Source organism: Chrysemys picta, chromosome 9, assembly GCF_011386835.1.
Source record: "Chrysemys picta bellii isolate R12L10 chromosome 9, ASM1138683v2, whole genome shotgun sequence".
In the NCBI taxonomy this organism is placed as follows: Eukaryota; Metazoa; Chordata; order Testudines; family Emydidae; genus Chrysemys; species Chrysemys picta.
The window spans coordinates 83,912,898-83,934,400 of NC_088799.1; the positions used below are offsets into that span (position 1 = coordinate 83,912,898).

The 21,503-nt window shown below is 42.8% G+C and overlaps 1 protein-coding gene across 14 annotated transcripts in view; it reads left to right on the plus strand.

The window, feature by feature from the left end:
• The window catches only part of LOC101939167 (ubiquitin carboxyl-terminal hydrolase 12-like), a 152,610-nt gene that overhangs the window by 58,638 nt on the left and 72,469 nt on the right, over positions 1 to 21,503 (plus strand). The window lies entirely within an intron of this gene.

Below are 21,503 nucleotides of genomic sequence, written 5' to 3' on the forward strand. Positions count from 1 at the left end.
TGCCTGGTGTAATAGGGGCCCTTCCTTCTGGAGCCTCCACCTCCCAAAGGGCTGCCCTTCCCCCAGGGGCCCCGCCTGGAGGGGTGGGGCCCTTTCCTTCGGAGCCGTCATCTCCCTGGGGGCCATGAGATCCGTTTCCTTCTCCCTCAGGGCTCCCGACTGGCTAATGGGGGCCCTTCCTTCTGGAGCCTCTACTTCTCTGGCGTCCAAGAGATTCTCCCCCCTTCCCCTTTCCCAAAGGGCTGACCTCCCCCCTTATCCTGGAGCCTCCAGCTCCCTGGGAGCCAAGAGACACCCCCTCCCTTTCCCCAGTCTCACATCTGGAGAGTGTGCCCTGTCCTTTTCTCTGACCCCCATGGGAGATCTTCCTTTCCTCCCATCCTCGCAGGGATCATGACACCCCCACACATGCACTCTCCCTGGTATTAGGAAAATTTCCCTTATCGCAAGAGCCAGGTGATCCCCTTTCTATCAGAGTAGATATCAAGAATTAAAACATTTTATTAAAATAATCCCCTTACTCCCTCACCCCCCAACACTGTGCAGAGCGTTGTATGGTTACTATTATTTATTTAGGTTGTGGGTACGCTCACAGTGTGCAAGGTGCTTTCTAACCACACTAAGAGGTACAGTTCCTGCCTTCAAGAGTGTGCATTTAAAAAAAAAACTTTTTATAATGCAAAATCAGGAATGACATGTTTATAAACACACCCTTATGAAACTCGGGGTGTGGAACAGGCAAACTGTGGAGAACGAAAGCTTCTCTGGCACTACATGATGGCTGCAATGAAAAATACTTAGGACAGGAAAGGCTGTACAGGCCTCGCTTTTCCTACCCAAAGAGATTTCCCCAAATACAGGCCCAGAATCATGCCAGTGCAGCCCTGCTCCTATGTAGAGACCACAAAGTCAGTGAGACTTGGTGCAGGAATGGGGCCAAATCTGAACAGTAGTTTGTTCCACAATTCGAGAAACATGCCTCTTTTAAACAACCAGTTTGTCAGTCCTTTGAGTAGTTGCTTAGGCCCTGATCCCACATGAACCTTTTAAAGTGTTTAAAAGTGAGGCGGGATGGACTAAGAGAACTGGAGAATGTCAAACTTCACACTTGCATTTGCAATCATTAGTCCCAAGAGGGAAGCTCCCATAAGCTAGTATAATTGTTTTAAATAAATTTGTAAACCTTTACTCAGGTTAATATGTTGAATAAGAGTAGCATGAGTTTCATATGTATTATTACTATAGGATTCATCATACTGTACAGTAATTAAGGATTTTACATTTATGCAGTGCCTTTAACAAACTAAAACTAACACACTGAATCATGCACCAGTTAATTTACCACTAAAAACAGTTGCATCTCCTGCAAAATATTGAACCTGTAACACAATAGTACACAATAACTCTTCAACATCTAAGAACTCTTCTTCATGCACAAAAATCTTTTATCCAATTGAAATTGCTGCTGGAATTTAGGTTGGCAGGATGTAGTTATATGAGTTGGAATTTGATCAGGTTGTTCAAGCTCAATGATCTTGTTCTTCATATAGTTCCATGGGATCTTAATAACCACAAGTGGTCAGAACCTCAATTTTACATTGCAGCCAAATGACAGTAAGTTTAGCAGCACAGTGATCCTGGTATGTCAATTCAGTATTTTTTGAGGTGGTCTCCTGAAGTACTGACTACCCAATTTACTTAACTTGAGATCTGCCTGGATCATACTGTGTGGTATGGTTGCAGGTTTATAGTGCTAAGAGCTTGATTTAATGAAAAGTATAGATATAATTGAGTAATCTCTGCTACTAGGTTTTCTAGAACAAACCTCCCAATTACAGGTTTTGAAAACTCCTCACAAGCCCATTTAAAAGTGCACACGTGCATGCATGCACTTATTTTTCCCCACTGTAAACACAAGTGAAAATAAAGCCATGGGAAGTGGTTGGACAGTTGCTTTGATGCAGGGTTTGATGCAGAATTCCCTGCCCATCTTGCATGTGATTGACTCAGCCCCAGCTAGTACTCTGGACTAATTCCCCATCTCAACAGGCTGAGCATCAGAGTAAGAGAATTAGGAGGGCAAATGTAAGGCTGAGTGTTTCCTGTGATCATCAACCAACTTCAAATCATGCTTCCAATATTCAGTGGTTTGTTCTTGGTAACTACGGCCACAAGCATGCATTTTTGGATTGTTTCTACTCCTGTCCTGCTTTTGCTTTTGGTTGGTATAGTAGATGAGTGACCAGCAGATACCCATGTTATATCAGTATTCATCTTGAAGTACAACTTTTCGCAAGAGTAGGTAATTAACCTTTGTGTCCTCAGCAAATTCCAACTTTAGGGAGGTAGATTCTGCCTATTTGAATGCTCATTTTTGTTTCAGGCGGAGAAGTTATTTTTCACTTCTACAAAAACTGTTTTGCAGTGCTATTGGCGCAGACTGCTTTGCTTCATCCCAGAGAGGACTGCTTGCTTAAAGATCCCTAATTTATGCCCTGCATAAAGTATTATGGCATTTTTCATGATAAACATTGATATAAAAATGTAAAGTTATTTGATTTACCTTGGCTGAGTTTATTGTCAAGTTCACCTATAGTTTTATTTTCAACTAATACAGAAACATTAGTACAGTATGCTGGTTGCAGTGGTTTTATTTAACTCAAACCAATATACTGAAGTTTACACCTTTGATGATTAAGTTAATGTCTAGTAAATCCAAAATATTATAATCTCTTCTACCATACCATTCTACAAGGTAAGTTTGGGAATTAACTTTTCTTTAGGATTCTAATGATGTGACATATTTAAAAGTATTTTACATCTTCAAAGTTGTGAGGTAATCCTCACAACACTTCTGTGGTGTTATCTATGTTTTATAGACTGGGACACCAAAGCATGAGGAAGTTATGACGTGCTCAAAATCACACAAATGAGTCTGTGGTAGAACAGGATGCATAGTTCCCAGATTGGAGCTCCTGACTCCCAGTCTCATTGTAATGGACAATACAACCTCTTTAAAATAAACAAACAGAAGATTAAAATTGATCATTTAAATTCTGTCTCTGTACTGTTGAGTTTAAATCCTAACCAAACCACCCTCCTTAAAGGGATCACAAACTTTTTGTAGTGTGGATCATATCTCAAGTGTCTCATGGACACCCTCCTTCCTCTGTGTGATCACCCTCCTTCCCATTCACAATTGCAGAACATCCCGTGGCAACTACAGTAATTGCAAACATTAGAAATGGATGTAAGGAAAATATTTCATGTATCGTAACAGCCTTTGATTGTGATTCATTAGCTGAAAAGTAGAGCCAACACCATGTGACTAGCCATATCCCCACAAACCATTAGCAAGTTCTTGGTGGACTATCAGTGGCCCATAGGTAAGGCTGTGTTTTAGTCACGGGTATTTTTAGGAAAAGTCATGGACAGGTCACGGGCAGTAAACAAAAATTCACGGCCCATGACTTTTACTATATACTCCTAACTAAAACTTGGGTTGGGGGTGCTCTGGGGGGGGGCACCATGGGTGCTCTGGGGGGTGGCCTGGGACCCTCACTGGTACTGGGGGGGAGGCATGCAGTGGAGTGCGGCCTAGGACCCCGGCTGGTGCTGGGGGCGGGGGGGGGGGGAGGGGTTGGCGGGGCTAGCAGGCTCCCTACCCGGCTCCGACTGGCATGTCTCTGCAGCTCCTAGGGGGAGGGGCGGCCAAGGGGGCTTTGCGTGCTGCTCCCGCCACAAGTGCTGGCTCCGCAGCTCCCATTGGCCAGGAACTGCAGCGAATGGGAGCTGCAGGGGCGGTGGTTATGAGCAGCGCACAGAGCCCCCCTGGCCTCTCCGCCTAGGAGCTGCAGGGACATGCCAGTCAGAGCCAGGGACCCCCCCCCAGGTAAGCGCTGCTTCACACCCCAACCCCCTGCCCCAGCCCTGAGCCCCCTCCCACACACCCAAAATGCTGCTGCTGCTGGCCCAGGAGCTGCCTGGCTTGGGCAGCCTCTGAGCCAGCCACACCAGCCGCTGCAGAAGTCAAAAACCTCCGTGACAGACATGCAGCCTTAACCATAGGCCATAGCCAAAATTTATGCTGGGCCTGCTTGACTTTAACTCCCTTCCTACCAACAGAGGTCTTTGTCACATATTCCATGAGGTTCATTTTTCTTTTTGTAAATGGCTGTGATGCTTATTAGGAGAATGTATTGGAGAGGATATTGGTGACATTTCCTTACATCCCCTTATGCCCCTTGGACAAACACATGGATCTTGTGCTGAAGTTATTTAAAATCTCATACCTGAGCAAGGATGGTCCCAGTTGTCTCTGCACCTAACTCGAAAGTTATGTTAAATCAGATACTACAGCCTTCAAGGAAAGGAAATGAGATATTATAGGGCCTTCATTAGCCCTGGCAGGACAGCAAGTCTGTAAAGCTTCCTCCCTCTGCTAGTCATAAAACTGAGGCTTAACACAGAAACCTTTGAGTCAGAAATCAGCTTGTTTTATTGCTTTATCTGTAGCTTTTGCATTGACAGGACTGCAGCAGAACACTTGTATAGCAATGAGGGATGAAGCAGGGATCTGATCTTTTTCTATCTCAGATTCCTGTGATGTGTCTTAACAAGGAGTTAACAGCAATGTTGGTGTATCACAGTAAGATAATTAAGGCCACTTCCCACTAGAGCCTCATCTAATTGCTCTGCAAAGCTTGCAAGGCACACCCGGAGAACACAAATTCAGCATACACATTAATGGTAGTCCTATTTTTGTCTCCCAGATCAGTATAGCATGGGCCTACTTATTATCTTTAGTACTGGTGCGAGAGAGGACTGAATACTGAGCATAGAAAACAACTTGCAAGAAATGAAATTAGTATTTTTACTATTCATTTTGTGCAGTTCACTTGTAAATAAACATGTCACTTGCCATATGAGCCCCACACATAATCCACATCAGTGAAGCTTTTGAATTGTCTTATTGCATTTTCACTGACACATGTTTTTAAAACTTTGTTGTACTGGTAACTTTATGGGAAAGTTTTATCTATGGATAAAATAGTAAATAATGGGGGGAAATAGTTCAACTTTTAACTCAGACTTTTGTTTCCAATTGTGTGACTTGTCTTACTTAAAATTCAGTTAAAGGAAACAAAACGTTACTCCCCACTCTAAGATCAGAGATTGGATAGTTAACACTAACAAATATTACTCTTTTTAGAAAAAATTGTAACTGTATGTAACCCTTGGCAAATCATATAGTATGTCCTTTCTGGAAGACTTATACAACTTTGAATTTAAAGCCAGGCTTGGCAGTAGCCTTTCCTTTGTGGAAGTTCCTGTTCTGAGGTGTAAAAACAAAAAGTGGTTTAACAAGTTATTGAGATGACTAAGGTCTTTTAGTACACACCTTTCTTAGGGGAGATCCCTGCCTTCTCTGTAGTCCAGGAGTGTGGTTTTACTTTGCAGTTGGTGGTGCTGTCTAATTTGGCTCTAAACATTTGATGTCTCTCCCTCTAGTGGCTAGCCCAAAAAGATGGATAAGGAACCAACTATTGGGGAGAACTTCTTAAACTCAAGTGGGTAGAAGTTTGCAGTTTTGGAGCTGGGGTTTTAGTCCCAGCTCCAAAGGGAATTGCCTCTTGGCAACACATAGATCTATTACAGTGGGTGAAATTTGGGGAGCCAGTGTAAGGGATATGCATGCGCTCTCCACATTGTGCATCTCTCCCTGCATGCTTCTGAGCAGTGGAGATTTGGAAGTGAGGCCAGTGGATGTGATTCATGGATCTACTGGTGCTGGGGCAAGGATAGAAACTCCCTTCAGTTGCCTAAGTTGGTGTGGTGGAGTCCTCTGATATTACAAGAGGCTGTCATGAAAGAAGGTTGAAATCCCATAGAAGGTCAAGAGACATCACCTTGTCCGAGTGCTAATACTTTTCCTATTTCCATTAGCAAGGATTGGGCTGAGCTTCTCAACAGGCCTCTGGACAATTCTGGTGGCCCATCACCAGTCGTTTGAATTGGTAGATAGTAGATATCTGGTAAATTATTCAAAGTCAGCTGAGTCTCTGTAATTGGATCATTATTTTAAATTTAACATTCTTTCCATGTTTTCACATAAAAGCATCATTTGTTCCTTTTGGATTTATAAAGTGAAGCCATAAGCTTTTCTGGGTATATGAAAAATAAAAATATGCATATCTTCTTGGCCAACGTCAAACTAAATAAGTTGAAATAGAGACACTTACTCTGATTTTGTGTTTTAGTAAGTCAGATCATTGCTCATCATGCTCCCTTTGCTGTGAAGCACAGAAGCTAGCAACTGTGGTTGAACTTAAATAGGAGGGAGAGCAGCAGCTGTTACTTTCTCTCTCTTGCCTCCAGACATCTAAGAAGTACCAGGGGGGCTGTAGAGCTCAACATAGGGACAAGAAAAACAATGGAGTTGAGTAGCTGTTCTCTCTAGCATGCTTGCCTGAGAGGGAGTGGGATATTTCTAGTTGTAGATAGTGCTGTTGCACCATCCCTTTCAGGTGGTGGGGTTTTGAAGCACTTGTCAATAAGGACTGGCAATGTGAATCCTGAGGGAGCCTTGGAAGCTATTCTGTATCCTTCGGTCTCCACAGGGATGCTTCTGGAATGTGTGGAATCTTGATATACCCATTATTCTCAAGCTATCCACTGGTTTAAGGATCCAAACCATTGGTTGTTCCATGGAGTGGAGCACTGTAACCCTCACCCAATGGAACGATGGGAAACATGGGTAAACCCACACTGGGGTAGCATATAAGTCTGTTGTTCAAAACATTCACTGAGTAGTGTATTAGAACCTTTTTGACATTGTGCTATGAGATGCTGACACCTTAAACAGTGGGTTGTAGTTAGGGAGATCCATTAAAATAGCAAAATGTACATGAGGTGATTCAAGTGGTGTTCTGTATTACTGCATCTTAATTCCCTGTTCTGCTTACAAGTGTAGAAGTTAGAGTAATCACGATGTAGGAAACATAGTGTAAAGGTCTAGATGTCCTCTCCTCCTTGCACACCATGTGCATCCCCTCATCTGCAAAACCAGACTGTTTTAGTCTGTAATCTTTCAAATGTCCGTCTGAGAGAGCTCTGACCTTGTGGTCAGGATAATGGGCTGAATTGTAGACAATCATTTTGTGTTGTCCTCGGTGCCCCTCTTGTCTGTATGTTCAACTTCATGCCCAGTGATTTATCCACTTAACTCATCATGTATCAAGATGTGAATGCCCCCATTCTGATCCCCTAATAGGTTCTGTTACTGGATTTCAATACTTCTACTTCTCTATACCAGCGTGTAAATGTTTAATAGCTGAAATTGCATCCCATTCATAAATTCATAATGTTAGGCTTCACCTTTCATCAATAGCCACTTCCATATTTTCCTAGTGTTGATCTGTCATTATTTGGCACTGATATATGAAGTTCAGGCAAAAATTTTAATTCATTTTCAGTTTGAAAAATAGATTTTAGTAATAATGGACTGGCGTGTGCCCTTGGGCCCTTTCAAACGGGCAGCTGTACTAGCAGGCTATGTGTCTGCTTTTAGGGCATGGCTACACTTGCAGATGTAGAGCGCTTTGAGTTAAACCAGCCTTCGTAGAGCGCAGTAGGGAAAGCGCTGTAGTCTGTCCACGCTGACAGCGCACTGGCGTGGCCACGTTAGCAGCTCTTGCAATGGCCACAGAGAGCAGTGCATTGTGGTAGCTATCCCAGCATGCAAGTGGCTGCAACGTGCTTTTCAAATGGGGGGGTTGGGTGGAGTGTGACAGGGAGTGTGTTGTGTGTATGTGGGGGGAGAGGGAGTGGGTTTTTGGGGGGCTGAGAGCATGTCAGCATGCTGTCTTGTAAGTTCAGACAGCAGCAGATCTCCCCCCCTCCCCCGCCTCTCTCGCTCACACACAGCATTCCACACGAATGGTTGCTTTGTCTCGGAGCAGATAAGCAGCCGGCTGTCAAACAGGGCTTTCAATGGGCATATCCAAAATAATGACAAGAGTGGCCACTTGACTTAAGGGGATTATGGGACATTTCTGGAGGCTGATCAGAGCACAGTAATGCAACACCTCGTTCACACTGGCGCCGCGGCGCTCCAGCAGGGGCGCATCAAACGTTATTCCACTCACTGAGGTGGAGTACTAGGAGCGCTCTAGCCCTGGAGTCAGAGCACTCTACGTGCCTTGCCAGTGTGGACTGGGAGTGAGCTAGTGTGCCCAGGGCTCCTTTAGTCCACTGTAACTCGCAAGTGTAGCCAAGCCCTTAGTTGTATGCCTGATAGATTGTAGCTTAGAAGACTTCCTACCTCATAAGGAGGGGTCAGATAGGAGAAACCCCAGCTCTGGGAAGGACCTGGGAGTGGACTGTCTACACCTTACAGGCGGAAGGACTGAGAGAGGGTCTGATGGTTCTCGGGGTTGCCAGGGCTGTGTATCACCTTGTTACCTCTTGCCTCCAGCAGGAGGGTTGTTTTTCTGGTGGCAGCTGCTTGATACTGCCACTCAAGCACTCTCCTCTGGGCTTATGCCAGCCCTTTCTTTGCCTTGCAGGTTAACAATAGGTGCACCCCCACCTCCAAATCCCTTTGAATTGTTCCCCTGTTATATCCAGCTCCTGGAACTGGCTACTCACAGAAATTCTGGATCCTCTGCACCCAAGGGTGCTGTGCACACCAGTTTTACCTTAAACCACTGCTCCTGTAAACAACACAATACTTGTGAACTACTTTAATAACGAAACAAAGTGGGTTTATTTAAGAATGAATAAAGATTTAACCAGAAACAAGTGGGGGAAACAAGTTGTTACAATATAAAACCAAATCTTAAATGAGAACCTTAGTCTACACTTATCAGTAGTTACCTTTCCTATCTAATAAAGTAGACTTTTCCCTAAAGTTCAGTCCGTTGCAGAGCTGGCTGGTTTCTGAATAACCAGGATCCAAACATCCATGAAAGCACCCCCCTCTGCCAGGGGTTTTCCTTAGTTAATGGATCTATAGTGCATTTCCCTACGGTCTGTCACTCTGAAAATGGTCTTTTGTCTTTATTCATAGCCAGGGCGATCTCCTGCCTGCTGTAATGTTCCTTTTCACTTCCAAGGGGTTCTGATAGTTTTTTGTTGTTTCTGACGGTTTTCCATTGAGTGTTCTGGGATGTGGCCTGGGACTACAGAACCTTGCATTACCTCGCCAGCTGACTAGCAAGAGGTGACGACTCACTTTTGCTTGAATGGGTCATCACCGAGACGCATGGCCTCCTGGTAACTAATTTCTACTCTAAGTTCATAAAGCATTCCTTAAATATTGCCCATACATATATCTTGCAGAGATTGAGTCTTGACAAGTTACAAGCTTTCTGTAGATACGTTACCATGTACTCTTTATGGATAAATAGTGTGTAAGACCTGTCTTTGGTGTAGTGAGTTTGTCAGTTCTGAAGTTAGAGCTGTTTGCAAAGAACAGGGAACCCTTTGCCAAGGGGTCTCTGTATCACACGGGGTGTCTGCAGAGAAAGCTCAGTTGTAGAGAGCTGTGAAGCTGTGGGGATAAAGGCTAAGACAAGAACTTCTGGGATAGTAAGACTATTTTGAATTGTTTTGTTTTATAATCTGTTAATACAGAGAGGCCTAAGAAGAGAACTGGAACTGTGCCGTTGTTTGGGACATGAGTTCACTTTCCCTGGCTGGTTGATCATGCCGTATTTTAAATGAGCAAAGGTTTCCTGAAATTTGTGGAAGTTTGAGTCTGAACAGAGATTCTATATTTCCTACCATTTTATCCATCAATCTCTTTCATATCTCCTCCTTCGTTGGGCTCTTTAGGATACAACCTTATTCTAGGACTGCATACAATTGCTATTCCTGAGAGAATTCTGTGCTGAAAAATTAAAAATTCTGCACACAGTATTTTAAAATTCAGCAAGTTTTATTTGTCAATAAACAGACAGAGGCTCCAGCACAGGCCACTGGCTGCATGAAGGCGGGAGATCACAATGCAGCCCCTCTCTTCCCCCTAGGACACGGACTTAGTGGTGAGGCTGCACCCGATTCTGATATAGCACAAGTGCTGGGCCTGCCCCAGAAATACCCTTGGCCTCTGCTCCTCTGCGCCAGGTGCACCAGGTGTGGGGCAAGCAGGCTGAACCAGGCAGGATCCAAGTGTGAAGGGGCTCAGTGTGGGGTGAGAGTTCTGTGTGGGACAGTCTGGGTGCAGGCAGCTCAATGGGGGAGTCTAGGTGTGGGGGGATCTGGATGCACAGAGGCTTGTTGGGGGTGGGTCCAGGTGCAGGGGCAATAGGACTCTGCAGGGGCTTCCAGGTGAAGGTGGTTGGGGCTCAGTGGGGGGTCTGGGTGCAGTTAGTTGGGGGTCAGTGGAGTGTGGGTCTAGATGTGGGGGCTCAGGGTGGGGCTGGTCAGGGGTTTGGTTGGTCAGGGAGCTTGGTGGGGGGTGGTCTGGGTGCAAAGGTGGGCATCTGGAGGCGGGGGGCTGGTTGCAGGGGGCTTCAGATACAGGGGTTGAGGTTCAGTGGGGTGAGGTTCGGGTATGGAGGGCTGGGAAGAGTTTGAATGTACAGGGTGAGGTTTGGCGGTATGGGGGTCCAGGTATGGGAAGTTAGCATGCATGGGGGTTGGGCGGATGGGGGAGCAGCTCCTCATACAGTGAACCCTCTCCCCGTGGCTGACGAGAGATAGGGGCAGGAAGCAGGGGAGGATCCTGAGCTTCCTGCAGCCAGGGGAGGTTTCTGGAGGTGGATCTGACACAGCTTCAGCCACTCCTTGCAGCGGAAGAGGAAGCCCCATCCTCTCCTGCCTCCAGCTCAGCCAGGAATAGCAGCTGATCCCAGCGCAGGGTAGGAGCCACCGGCTGGGGTGTCCCCAACCCTGTGGTGATTTAGCTCTCAGCTCACTGCTTCGGGTGCCTGAAACAATGTACCTGTGAAGCTAGGGAGGAGTGCCATGACTACTCTTTCAGCTTCCCTTTGCTTCTATGTCAGAAAGTCATTTTTCAATTCAGGGCGCAGAATTCCCCCAGGAGTAAATTGCAGAATATCACCGTATGTGAATTACTGGCAGATCCATTCCAAAGTACAGTGGAGTCACATCATACACGCATTTAACTTACGCAAATTCAACTATACGCGCACAATGAGCGTATGCCTTGGAGTGAGCGTGAGTTGGGAGATGTGAATCTGCTGTTCCCTCAGTCGGTCTCAGTTCCTGCGTGCGTCTCATAGTGTGAGCATCTCGCTGCGCTGAGTGTGATTCTGGTGTTTAAAGATACATATTTTGCGTACAACATGGCCCCTAAACGCCAGCCAATTACTTCATCTGGTGCTTAACCGAAGAAACAGCGATCTGTTCCAACGCTGGAGGAAAAACTGGCTGTGTTGGACTTACTGAGAGACGGTATGTCGGTCTCCAATGTGGCGTGTAAATATGACCGCAACGAATCTAGCATCCATGCCATCAAGATTCAAGAGAGAGAAAGCCATGGCATCAAGTGCTCCAATAACTGCTAAGGTGACGAGCCAGGTGCGTGATAAGACTTTAGTGAAGACTGAAAAGGCATTAAACTTACGGCTGGAAGACATGAACCATAAATGTGTGCCTATCGATGGCAACATGTGCAAGAAAAAGCTCTTAGCCTCTATGTGCTGTTCAAACCTCCCACCGAAGAGGGACAGCCTTCTGATGAGAAGGAATTCAAAGCCAGCCAAGGTTGGCTTAACAGTTTTAGGAACTGCTTCAACCTCAAAAACGTGCAGACTACTGGTGAAGCTGCATCTGCCAATGAAGAGGCAGCAAAAGCCTACCCTGGACAATTAAAGAAAATCATAGAAGAAAAGGGCTATCTTCCGGAACAAGTTTTTAATGCTGACGAGACTGGGCTCTTCTGGAAAAAAATGCCCAACCCCCAACATTTAGACATCAGAAAGACAAGCCCCTGGCTTCAAAGCAGCTAAAGACCATGTGACTGGCAATGCGGCTGGGCATTTAATAAAGCCTGGCTTGCTCTACAGGGCTGCAAATCCCCGAGCCCTAAAAGGCAAGAACAAAAATCTCCTGCCTGTGTTCTGGTAATTAAATAAAAAGGCTTGGGTGACAGCAGTATTATTTCTGGATTGGTTCCACAAATGTTTCATTCTGGAGGTCAAGCGGTACCTCGAAGAGAAAGGACTTGACTTTAAAGTGTTGCTGATCGTAGACAATGCTCCTGACCACCCTGCGGCACTCCGGTTTGCACATAATGACGTTGAAGTTGTCTTTCTCCCTTCCAGTACCACCTCCAACCTCTCGACCAGGGCATGATTCGCTGTTTCAAGGCCACGTACATGAAGCCTACGTTCTCACAGATACATAGCGCTATGGATGCTGATCCAACACTCCATCACATTAAGATTGGGAAGTCCTTCAGCATTGCCGATTGCATCCATTGCCTGTTTAATAAAAGTGAGGCAATCAAGCCTGAAACAGTCAATGCATGTTGGCGAAACCTGGAAAGAATGTGTGAATGATTTGAAGGGTTTCCCGACCATTGATAAAGAAGTGAAATGCATTGTTCAGGTGGCCAGGCAAGAGGGTGGTGATGGCTTCGTCGACATCCTTGAGAAAGAAATTGAAGAATTAATTGAGAGCCATAGAGAAACATTGACTAACGAAGAGTTAGAGGAACTGATAAAATCGTCTACAGAAGACGAAGATGATGACGATGAACAGGAAGAGCCAGCAAGTTGGAATCTTCATAAATTTGCTGAAGTGTTCCAAGTAGCGAAACACTTGAATTATTTAATTTCTGAATACGATCCCTCTATGGAATGAAGCCTCAAAATCACATATAGTATTATGGACGATTTGAGACTGTATCAAGAAATGTTTGAGCAGTTCAGGAGACAACAGCGACAGTTGCCGATCACCACGTTTTTCAAGAAAAAACAACCAGCAGCAGATGAGCCTGGCCCATCGTCTCCTGGATTGACATCGAGCCCTGCCGACCCCCCAATAGTGGTGTCGTCGTCGTAGATTAGCAAGAATATCCAGGATGAATGGTGAGTGGTTAGGTTTACTGTTTTCCTTTTTTATTCTTTCATTCTTCTGTCTCTCTCTCTCTCTCTCTTATGTAATTAAAAATACAGTTCTGTAAAATTATATTTTGCATATGTACTCTTTATTATATACTGTACATTACTGTATACGTTATATATTTATACATATTACTGTACAGGGTTGTATACTGTACACAAAACCATGTATACTGTACTTTATGGGCGATTTAAGGGCTTTTCAAGGGTAATTTTGACTATACGTGATTTTCGCCTTATGCACTGATTTAGAACCTAACCCCCACGTAAGATGCGACTCCACTGTAATGGATATTGTACATTAGTAAATAAGGACCAGTTCCTGTGAAGTCATGAGAACCTTTATCTCAGTGATTTCATCTTGCAAGATTGGGCCCCTAAGTGAATAAACATAATTAAAGTGAAGTATAAAACATATTTTATGTGTTTTAATTTGTTTTAATTATGTTATGCATAGTTAAATTATGAATTTCAGTTTAATTATGATATGCATAGTTACTTTGCAATATTTTGTAATTTTAGTAAAGACTGTAATATGATACATTGCAGCACTCTGCAATTTAAATCTTTGTTGAGGAGTGGGCAGAGGCAGCCATTTTTGTTTGTGCTGGTTGTAAAGTCCATTGATCAGTGAGATTAGTGAAATTAGTGAGGTTCTGTTGAATTTAGAAATGTTAAATCCAAGACACTATTGTACCCACTTTCCTTTCAAGCTTATTGGTTCATTTCACCTGTCTAAGAATAGTGAGTGATGGAATCAGAAGTTCAGTTTACCGTAACTTGCTATGCCTAAAATTGCAGCCTTATTTGTCATATGAAAAAAGATCATTTCAAAACACAAATCACAATGTGAGACAGGCTGAGCTTCTGACAGTTCCCCTCTGCCCTCATCTCATTTCAGTTTGATGCTGCTGGGCTCTGCAAGCACACAACCCAAGAGTTAAAAATTGGGAACAGATATTTTCTCCTTTCTGAAGGCTGATGTTGACATACAAGCCTTGTCTTTTAAAATCTGGGGAAGGATACATCTTCCATTAATCACTTCTCATATTCCTGTTGAACAACAAATATCACCTCCCAAACACACACCTTAAAACTAAAAAAAAAAAAAAAAAAGTGGTAACTTAGGCCTGGTCTTCACTGGGAAGTTAGGTTAGTATAACTATGTTGCTCTGGGATGTGAAATATCCACATATAGAATCATAGAATCATAGAATATCAGAGTTGGAAGGGACCTCAAGAGGTCATCTAGTCCAACCCCCTGCTCAAAGCAGGACCAATTCCCAGCTAAATCATCCCAGCCAGGGCTTTGTCAAGCCGGGCCTTAAAAACCTCCAAGGAAGGAGACTCCACCACTTCCCTAGGTAACGCATTCCAGTGTTTCACCACCCTCCTAGTGAAATAGTTTTTCCTGATATCCAACCTGGACCTCCCCCACTGCAACTTGAGACCATTGCTCCTTGTTCTGTCATCTGCCACCACTGAGAACAGCCGAGCTCCATCTTCTTTGGAACCCCCCTTCAGGTAGTTGAAGGCTGCTATCAAATCCCCCCTCATTCTTCTCTTCGGGAGACTAAACAATCCCAGTTCCCTCAGCCTCTCCTCATAAGTCATGTGCTCCAGACCCCTAATCATTTTTGTTGCCCTCCGCTGGACTCTTTCAAATTTTTCCACATCCTTCTTGTAGTGTGGGGCCCAAAACTGGACACATTATTCCAGATGAGGCCTCACCAATGTCGAATAAAGGGGAACGATCACGTTCCTCGATCTGCTGGCAATGCCCCTACTTATACAGCCCAAAATGCCGTTAGCCTTCTTGGCAACAAGAGCACACTGTTGACTCATATCCAGCTTCTCGTCCACTGTGACCCCTAGGTCCTTTTCTGCAGAACTGCTACCTAGCCATTCAGTCCCTAGTCTGTAGCAGTGCATGGGATTCTTCCGTCCCTGAGCGACGCAGTTAAACTGACCTAACCCCTGGTGTAGACAGCTGTAGGTCGACAGGAAAATTCTCCCTGCGACCTGGCTACTGCCTCTCGAGGAGGTGGATTACCAATGTTGATAGGAGAACCCCTCCCTTTCGAGTAGGTAGCATCTTCAGTGAAGCGCTACAGAGACGCAGCTGCAGTGTTTTAAGCATGGACAAGCCCTTAGTGCTCATAAAACTGGAATGGTTGCTCTTAGCCAGTCTAGCAAAGTGAAGGCAGGAAGGCCTTATGGAAACGCCTCATCCTATACAGATTCCTTTTCCTTTTCTTCCAAGTTCTAAACAGCTCTGCTTTTGCTACATCTCTTATCATTCCCTTGCTCCTGTTGTACACTTAACTAAGTTTTCTGATCTTAATGCTCCCTTGCGGTGTCCTGCCAGGGCCTATCTCAAAACCCACTTCTGGTTTGCTCTCTGGTGCTGAAGCGCCTTTGCTAATTTATAAAATGTTTAGTCAAATAAAACAAAAATGATTAATTAGAAAAAGTCAGCAAGGCACATGGTGCATCAAATATGTTGTAAAAAGAACAGGAGGACTTGTGGCACCTTAGAGACTAACAAATTTATTAGAGCATAAGCTTTCGTGGACTACAGCCCACTTCTTTGGATGCATATAGAGTGGAATAAATATTGAGGAGATATATATACGCACATACAGAGAGCATAAACAGGTGAGAGTTGTCTTACCAACTCTGAGAGGCCAATTAAGTAAGAGGAAAAAAAAACTTTTGAAGTGATAATCAAGATAGCCCAGTACAGACAGTTTGATAAGAAGTGTGAGAATACTGAGATCTCCCCTTAATCCTTCTTCCTTTCTTTTTGCCTGATATTCTTCTCTAGCTGGCAAATTCCTTGTGGCAGGGGCCTTATATTGTCTGTAAAGCACTGTGCACATCTGTGTGGTACTGTAAAAATAATAAACTTTTCTCAGATCACGGGATGCTTAAATTAAGTAGGCCACTGTAGACAAAGCCACTGCAAGTAGCTTTCAAACAGTAGTGCAGTGGTTCTCAAACTTTTTTTTTTCCTCATGGACCACTTGAAAATTGCTGAGAGTCTCAGAGGACCACTTAATGATCTTTCCAAATGTTGTTTGTCCCATTAGCTAACTATTGTAACACACTTTGGATAAAAGTGCTATATAAACAAATTTAAGAAAATTACCGTTTTTTGTTCTAAAAATAAAAGCGCACAACTCATATTTTAATATCCGTAGTCTTACCTTTCTAATGTGATGGATGTGCCCTCTCTCCTTTGCCACGGCAGGCCCTGAGCTCGGGCTGGGAAGAAGGGGGTCTCTTCCCTGCCACAGCAGCCACGGAGCTAGTCTGGGAAGGAGGGGGGTCTCTCCCTGGCAGCCACAGCCCTGGAGCTGGGGAAAGTTGTCTCTTTCTCTGGCCGCTGCAGCCCTGCACGTCCCAAATTGCCCCCACCCCCTCTTCTCACCCCACTGCCTCCTCCCACCTATCTATTAACTGTAATTGGATAGGGAGGATTCAGCGATATAAAATATGTGATGATAAAATTAATATGCTGCTCTGAATTTAAAAATTATTTTAACTTTGTTATCTTAGCAGAATGACACATGGTCAAATTTCCACTGAGCATGTGGAATTATCCATGGAATCACTATTTTAAATTAACCAGTTGGGCTTCAGTCTATTAAGAATAATCTAGGGAGGAATAATTAAAGCCTTTCAATATATTATAAATAGGGCTGAAGTAGTGAAATTTTTGAAAATTATATATTTTTAAAACACACACAGTAAATAAACTGGTGTGGGCTTTTTTTTTTTGTAGCTCTGAGAACATTAGGGTATTAGGCTGAATAGTCTGTATAGCAATTGTGTGTGGGCAAGACAAGGTTTAAAAAACTAAGAAACGAAGCCAAATAGTTCCGAGCCAATCATTGGCCACTGAATAGCAGTGTTCAGCTTCAGAAGACCTTCAGGGCATGAAAATAGCAACCATCCAGCACGTGTGCAGTATCTTCCATAGCACCGAGATGCACAGTGGGCTGCCCTGGGCATGGTTGGTCTTGGTGCTCAAACTATGCCACACCTGAACCTGTTAAGCTGGCTCCAGAAGTGGTGTGGGAGCCCAAAACCAGGTAACCATTCATCCAGCCTGATGATGATGCAGGAATTCTAGTATGACAGCATCAAAAGTTCACATTAAAATGTCTTCTGGTCTCCAAATGAGTGGTTATGAAGTGAGCTGTAATGTTTATAACCTGAAGTGATGGAGCACACCAAAATAAGCACGTCAATAAGTTAACCAAACTTGCCACAGATTTTGCAGGTATCGTTTATAAAAAGTGTCTACACAATCCTCAATAAATAAGCTGTCACCAGAAAAATGTTATAGTAGGGAAAGATATATGAAAAGGATCTAGCAATTCTTATTTCCTTTTGCTGTTCCTTGAGCAACTGCTTCTTTCTTGCTAGTTTTCTAATATATAGATATAGATATATATAAAATAATCATCCTGGAATGAAATGTGTTTGGCATGTTTACTGTCTGCTTAGGCATTTTTGATTTTTCACATTCCCTTTAAAAAACCAACAACTTTGTTCTGTTCCCCTCCTTGGGTTTTGAAGAAGCTTTGTAACAGTGATGAAGACAGGTAGAAACCCAGTGACCGCTTCATGCCCTTACATATGTGTAACTTCAAGAAAGCTGTGTAACTAAAGCATATCTCCAGCACAGATGCAGCTCTTAACTCAGATTTAATGATAAATGCGTTTCAAAATATTCATATATGGAGATATACCTATCTCATAGAACTGGAAGGGACCTTGAAAGGTCATCAAGTGCAGCCCCCTGGTAGCACCAAGTACTGATTTTTGCCCCAGATCCCTACGTGGCCCTCTCAAGGATTGAACTCACAACCCTGGGTTTAGCAGGCCAATGTTCAAACCATTGAGCTATCCCTCCCTGCTAATCTTGTGAATAGTTATATGAAAATTTCTTAGGGTTGTATAAAGAAATTTAAAAAATTGCTTTAGGTATTAAAGTAAAAACCCAAGTTGAGGATAAAGTGCATAATCTTTAAAGTAACTATCTAGATACAGTATCTGTCTTGGGTGCATAACTTGTCATTAAATAGGTGTAGCAAAGTAAGCAGCGTTATCAATAACTCATTTTATCTTTTGTTAAAAAATAGTATATGGTCAGGATGCGGGACACCATTGGAGGGGAGGGATGTTCTATGCAGAGTTTGAAAAAATATTATCAAATGCTTACTAGTCTGTAGACTAATCCAACCAGTCAGGATGGAAAATACTTATACTTCCTTACTCCCTGCAATTTAAAAGAATAAACATTTCTGTCTTTAATTGTAGCACTGTCAGTGAACATTGTATTTAATGCTCTCTTTTAAATGTATTACATAAACTTACTGTATTCTGTATCTTAAAGAAAAAGTGAAGATAAAGCAAGAGATCATGGTGTATCACAACCTTTTAAATGTCTATTTCCTTTTTTTCTCTGTCTCTCCCTATACCCCTTTATAGTTCTTTCTCTACTTTTATTTTCTTTGTCCCACTTCTCCCACTCCCAAATCTCTTGTTTTCTCCATATCCTGATTCTCTTTTCTAGCTTACTCCATAATACATCACCCATCCCCTCTTGCCCTCATTCCCTCTGTATGACTTAAAATTCTTTTTTCAGGTGCTTAATAGCTGGTGGACTACACTAAATTGGGAAGCTAAATTCAATCCCTCCAAAGAGCTGAGGGAGGGAGAGTGCCTGGAATCTGATCATGGTGATGTCTCTGAACCCTGTTGAGAGTTTTCATCTTTAGTAGTTTCCTGCTAGTAGGGGCTGACAAATTTAAAGCTTCTAACCCTCCCCCCCTGAACTTCTCCACCCTAGCAACAGTCAAGATGTAGGAGGGGGCACTCCATAAATCCACCCCTCTCCCAGTCTCTCTCTTGTTTTTCACATTGATTAGTTCCACTATCTGCATCTGATGCTCATAGGTAGGCTTGGCAGAATTCAATTTTGATTTTTTGATCATTTTGATGGTTAATATTGATGGTTAATATTAATATTAATATTGAAATTTTCACAGTTGATGGAAATCATGGGGGGCGGGGTTCAGACAATAAATACTTAATGACAGTAGATGGTGAGATTCAAAAAGATAAAGGGGCTATAACTGCTAAAACACAGATTATTAACATCACATGTCAAAATATACAAATTAAATATCCTTAAATCAAACTCTAATAATTTCTCAATCAGCATTTTTATTACTTCACCTAGCTGTAAATTTCTGTTATTGTCACTAGCAATAGTTTTCTGTATTTTGTATGTGTATGGTGAAATCGAACTTTATCGACATTTACAATAAAAATCTAATTCTTCCAGGCCTACTCGTGGCTTTTCCAAGCAGCAGCTTAAAATTGACCTGATCTTGGACAGTTTCCCTGCTGCCTGCAAGGTTCTGAATAGCAGCAGTGATATTGACGGTCTTATTAATTTAACTCTTTTGCTGCTTACTAAATCTATGAGCAACAATATTAGGCACAGATGCTGTCAGGTTGCAGATTTAGGAAGATAGCATGGCATTGGTTTTATACCCATTTCACGTTTGGAAAGGTATCTTTGCATCCACAAGAGAGAGAAACTTATTTTTAAACAGAAACTTCAATTCTGGTGAAGTTCATAACATTCAGAAGCTACTGTCTTGCCCTGTATCAATGAATTTTTCAAGCCCTGCCCATACATGAACATAAACTTTGCTCTCATTTAATTACATCAAGTTCTGTAGGATAGTTATCAGTATTCTGTCAATAATACATTATTTATTTTTTCTGTGGTTTGTGGAGGAATAAACTTGTAATAGGATTTGGACTTCAGTGAGTTGCAAATGCTATTAATTGCTAGTACTTAATATAACTTAAAGCGTGAGAGTTTACTGTTAGTTTCACATGTAGATTATTGTCATCACTAGACCATAATTCACTCTGTACTGTGCAGTTCTTAGACCACTCCCAACTGTTTTCTTATGCTTTATAATATCAGAAGAGCCCCTGAATTGAAGCACAGCCTTGTCTGGGGCCTGTGTTATCCTGTAATGCTGAAGCATTACAGTGGTAGCAGAGCTTTTTTAATTAACTTCTCTCCAACATCCAACAATGATCTGTCACCCTTCACTTTCTCTTCTCCAGACTTTGTTCTCTTCTGGACAAATCATGCAGTATGTAATCCATTCAGTCGTGCAATACATGTTGAAGTAGTCATGAATAGTAAACAGATGTTTAGAGATGTAAATCTAATTTGTGAAGGAGTATATGCAGATATCATTTAAAACTAGACTAGGCAAAGCTTTCAGATATCCTATAAGAACTATCTTGCATTGGCTGAAGAGGTGTGGGAGAAAACAATTTACCTAATAAATCTCTTCTGTCTTTACTTTCTTGAGCTAACAATATAATTTGACTGGGCCATGGGAGCATACACTTTAATTTTTCACTTGTATTGTGTATTGAGCTGTGACTAAATTAAGACTTCTTTATTGAGCAGAAACATCCATAGCTTGCAAATCACCAGAGATGATAGATCTTGGTTCCAAACCTGGTGAATTTTGCAGTTAATAAACCAATAGTTTTTGAGGTTTTGTGGGCCAGTTCTGTGGGTGACTAACTTAGACAGCTTCTCTAAGTTGACAGTTCATGAAAATTAGTCTCTTCAACTCCCCCCTCACCTCATCCAGTTGAACAAAAGCTGCTTTAAAAGGCTTATGTTTAGTGCACTTTGCATTAATATTGCATGTATTCAGTCATTCCCAGTTTCTCTCTTTCTTTATTTGAATCAGATATTGGCCTGTGTACCCATTTGAACCAATTTGAGAGATGAAAGGTAATTACAGAAAAACTTAGATTTTAACTGTTCTCTACACCTGAGGTCCACCACCAGAGTACCTGTTTCATAAGAACATAAGAATGGCCATACTGGGTCATACAAATGGTCCATCTATCCATGTATCCTGTCTTCCAGCAGTGATTAGTGCCAGATGATTCACAGGGAATGAGCAGAACAGGACAATTATTGGGTTATCCATCCCCCGTTGTCCAGTTCCAGGTTCTGGCCATCAGAGGTTTAGGGATACTCTGAGCATGGAGTTGCATTGATGACCATCTTGGATAATATAACCATTGATGAACCTATCTTCCATGACTTACCTAATTCTTTCTTGAACCCAGTTATATTTTTTGCCTTCACAATATCCCCTGTCAGTGAGTTGCACAGGCTGACTGTGCATTGTATGAAGAAGTACTTCCTTAAGTTTGTTTTAAACCTGCTGCCTATTAATTTCATTGGGTGAACCCTAGACTCTGTGTTATGTGAAGGGGTAAATAACACTTCCTTATTCACTTTCTCCATACCAATACTCCTGAGGGCATTCTACACAC